The sequence below is a fragment of the Bubalus kerabau genome, chromosome 15, assembly GCF_029407905.1.
Source record: "Bubalus kerabau isolate K-KA32 ecotype Philippines breed swamp buffalo chromosome 15, PCC_UOA_SB_1v2, whole genome shotgun sequence".
In the NCBI taxonomy this organism is placed as follows: Eukaryota; Metazoa; Chordata; class Mammalia; order Artiodactyla; family Bovidae; genus Bubalus; species Bubalus kerabau.
In genome coordinates, this window is record NC_073638.1 from 48,702,386 (window position 1) to 48,707,170 (window position 4,785).

General features: G+C 38.0%; 1 pseudogene; it reads right to left on the reverse strand.

Annotated features, from left to right (window-relative positions):
• Positions 1-770: 770 nt before the first annotated feature.
• Positions 771-1,719, reverse strand: LOC129628195 (olfactory receptor 52A1-like; annotated as a pseudogene).
• Positions 1,720-4,785: the final 3,066 nt, after the last annotated feature.

The window sequence follows — 4,785 nt, forward strand, 5'->3', positions numbered from 1 at the left end:
TTCAGTCAGTAAAATAATTTAACAAACTTTAGAATAGTATTATCTAGATTAATTCTAGAACTTGCCTCCACATTCATAACATTTATAAAATGGCCCAAATACCAATGCTTTATTACTCAAGTTACTCTTTATACAAATAAAGACATTAAATGAATAGTTAAGAACACAAAAGATGAGCATAGTATTGTATGCCCTAATCCTAGATTTGTTGAAACAGAAGTTTTTATGTGACGAGAATCACCAAGAAATAAGCTTCAAGAAGAAGGTATTTATGTGAATTTCTGTATATATTTGACCAGAAGATATGCAAGGGACATATTTTGATGGAATAAATAAATTCTAGAAAATATTTTACCATAGTTTTAGAATTTAGAGGAAGCTTACTATATTAAGGTGGTGGATCTTCAAGTTGTAAAGATGGAAGAATCCATGTAAGTATTACAGCATGCTTGGGTTTAAAAAGGATCTCTACAGTTGTCTGTTTCAGCCAAACCTGGCCCTGGTGATGAGGAAAATCATCATTTCTGACTTTTCAATATAAAAGCATTCAGTCTTTGAGAGCCTTATGCTTTATTTCCCTCAATTTCTTCTAACTTCATTTGGACTTAAGTTCAATGCCCTGTGAACTTTCTAAAACAATCATTTATTTGTTTATTAATGTATTCATCATCAAGTAAGATGATACTTCAAGCCACTAACTGATTTTGCAGATCACATGTGCCCAAGACATGAGACATTAAATCCATAGGAGAAACTAGTTCGATCAAATGTCAAGCCTGATCTTTGGAACAGAACATGTTTGCTACCTTATCTCAGATGTGCTTGGTCTTCACCCCATAGACAAATGGATTGAGGAAATGTGGTACCAATAGGTAAAGTTTGGACAAGGTGATATATACATATGATGGGATATAAGATCCAAACCTGTGAGTAAAATAGGAGAAGAAATCAAGGAGATAGAACTGGAAGAAGACACATATGTGGGGAATACATGTACTGAATGCCTTAAGCCATGCCTCTTTCTGGGGCAGATGGAAGACAGTGATAAATATCTGTGTATAGGAGAGGGTGATCAAAATGAAGTCAAGGCCACAGACAATAAAAACCCCAAGGATACCATAGAATTTATTGATGTAAACATCTTCAGTGGCAAGCTACAGCAGGGCCATATGTTCATAGTAAGTGTGGGATATTAACTCGGTTCTGTAAAGTTTCAAATGACACTTTATGAGCAGTAGGCATGGGATAACAAGAATGGCTGGCCGCAATGTCACTCCAACTTCAATGTTAGTGACTAGCTGGTGAGTGAATATGCTACCATGCCTCAGAGAATAACAGATTGCTACATAGCGGTCCAGAGCCATGGCCAGCAGGACTCCCAATTCAATACCCTGATGTGTGGATGAGCCACATCTGAAAGAGGCAAGCATAAAAATAGATCTCTGACAAGTGAAACCAAAAAATTCCAAGCATCTTGGGGAAAATGCTGGTGCTAAATGCAATGTCCATGGCTCCCAACATGGCCAGGAAGATGTACATGGGCTCATGGAGACTGGGTTCAGATTTGATGATGATCAAAAGTCTAGAATTTCCCATCAAAGCAATGATGAACATTGCACAGAATGGAATCCCAATCCAACACTGTACAGTTTCTAGGCCAAGGATCCCAATAAAGGTCAGCACAGAGGGCATAAACACAGTGTCATTCATAATAGACATGGCAGTTTAGGGGTCATCTTAGCAAGGGGGCAACATTGGTCAAACTCTGAATCTCCCTATTCTCATATACCTATGCTACTTTCAGCCAGTCACTCAACTACTGAATGACAGAAATAAGAGAACAGCTTCATTAGCTTATTTATCTTTTTTTTTTTCCAATAATGAGAAAATGACAATATTGAGACCTATGGAAGGTTTCACCAGTATTCACTTTAGCACAATTATCCCCCCATAGTCAGTGACTACCACAACATAAAAACTGAGTATTTGGACTCCATGCCTATGATGGGGCCCATATGATTGGGCTTTTTTTTATCATGCTCCTCTTCCTATCACACTCCATCTTCTCTTTTGTTTTTTAATGTTTCATTAAAATCAGAAAAAAAAAGAAAAAAAAATGGAACAATACATTATACAGAAAGACATCAAAGTCCTTGGGCCCCCTTTTCTTTCCTCTCAGCTTTCTCCCAACTCTTTGCTGTCCTTTCACTGTAGCAGGTCTTGTTTCTACAGAACAATCCAGTACTACAAATAACAAGATGTCTCCTTACCATGAAATTCCTTCTCAGCAAAGAATTTTCAAATATGAACTTGCTTCAGTGCCCAAACATCAGATGGACAATGGCAACTGCATATTTTTTTTATAACCTTGGAAATTATGACATAGGATGCAAGTCTTATATCCCCACTTCTCAGGCCTTTTAGTGCCTACAGTCCTCGATCTGTCTCTCTACCACACATTCTGCAGTTTGAAAATATTAGTTAATAAAATTAATACGGTTAGAATGTTCATGATGGAGGAGAAGAGAGTCCTTGGATGTTTCACCAGGAGAGCAATGAGAAGATGCTGATGAGGTTTGGGATAAGCTTGAGTGAATAATGTTTCTTCTATGAAGGCTGAAACACAAAAAATATAGAGTGGTCCTCTTGGAGAATTGTTCAAGATGTTCTCTGGAGAATAACTAAAAAACACACGGGCACATTCAGGTGGAAGTGTCTTGGGAGTCAGCAGGAACAGAAAAAGAAATTCCTGAAATGATATCTCATTGCAATACAAAGGCTGTTGCTGGGAACACTTGACACTTTCCAGTAACTGAACACTGGTAATGAACTATAAAGTTCAGCTGTAAGGATAACAAAAACATGGGTTAATTAATATATATTTTTTTGAAGTTAAAGCAGAAAAGTTGCATAGTAATTAGTTATTGAAGTCTAAATCAAGCTGGTTGATAGATTTTAAAAGTGTGGTTGTTCTGAACTTTCCAAAATATTTCTCCATAAGTCAAGTCATCTACTCCAAATAGTTTTCTGAGTGCTTCCCTAGCCCCAGACAACCCTTATTTCTATTCATAATATTTAAATTTGGAATGTATTGTAGATTGTTCTATCAAATCACCCTTTCATGCAGAATCCAGTATAGCTTCCTGACAGCTGACTATGTATATGTTGATACTTTCCACAACTATGTGTGTAATTACTGTACAACTCTTACAAGAAGTTGAGCTTATATTGAGCTAATGTCTACCCTGTAACCACTGTCGTCCTTTTTGAACTGTGTATCTTCAAATACAACAGCTGAAGATACATAGTTTTCAAATCATTTAAGATCCTCTCTCATACAACTAAAACATCTGCAGGTCTACTCAGCATCTCCAATAGCCTGATGCTCACTGCCCTTAACCCCTTGATCTTCCAAAGCAGACTCTCAAATTTATTATTACTGTTTTTGAATTGTAGTTCCTAGAACTTCAAAGTCAGACTATACCAAAATGTATTAACACTTATTTTTATGACTTGGGCTTTTATTTTTTCTGCAATTTCCATTCATTGTTTTGTACTTGTGTTTGTACTTCAAGATATAATGACATCTCCACTTAACCTAGACACATTCCTAACTATCCACTTAGTTTCCATAAGCAGGAGTGAGAAGTGGTCAGTTGTTCTTTGCTGGTCCTAGCTATGAAAAGAAGTTATTCTTTGCAAGAGAAGGTTGTTCTTTGCTGGTCTTAGTTATGAAAAACTTGCTTGGAACATCATTTTCCCTGCTGACCAAATTCATTAAACTTTTTCAATTTCAGAGAGTTATTATTATTATTATTTTACTCCATGAGACAAAGAAGGAGAGGCTAGAAGGAAATTAACATTTATTGGGATACTCTTCTCACTCAATTTCCAGGAGACTGGATGTATCTAGTCCAGCAAGAGATGACAATGTTGTCTTCATCAACGAGAGCAATTGTGCTTCCCGGAGCACTAGAAGTTGGTATTCCTCTTATTCTCACATGAGCACTCACACATGTGGCTCAGATGGTAAAGCGTCTGTTTACAATGTGGGAGACCCGGGTTTGAGCCCTGTGTTGGGAAGATCCCCTGGAGAAGGAAATGGCAATCCACTCCAGTACTATTGCCTGGAAAATCCCACGGACAGAGGAGCCTGGTAGGCTACCATCCATGGGGTCATGAAGAGTTGGACACCACTGAGCAACTTCACTTTCACTTATTCTCACATAGGTGACACAGAAAAGAAACACCAACTTGGAAAGTTTCATAGAGTAGGACTCCACTCAATGACTGAGCAAATTGGCCTACTTTATCTCATGCTTTTTAAGGAAATGCAATTGGAAATAAAGCAAACAACTGCCTCTTCTTATTCACTCTACTTATTTACTCTTGAACATTCAGTGTCATTCCAAAGACTTCCAGATGCATATCAGTGATCTAGGCAGGAATGTGTTTGCAAATGGTAGGGCAGATGGGGCTTTGTTGCTTAGCAAGTTCTATAAGGAGCTTCCTAGGTGGCACTAGTGGTAAAGAACCCACCTGACAAACCAGAAGAGAGACATAAGAAATATGGGTTTGAACCCTGGGTCAGGAAGATCCCCTGGAGAAGGGCATGGCAACCTACTCCAGCATTCTTGCCTGGAGAATCCTATGGACAGAGGAGACCTTCAGGCTAGAGTCCATAGGGTCACAAAGAGTCAGACAAGACTGAAGCCTCTTAGCAAACATGCAAGCTCTGAAAGAAGTAAGACTTTCAAAGATAAAGGGAAAAAGAAGTCAACAATG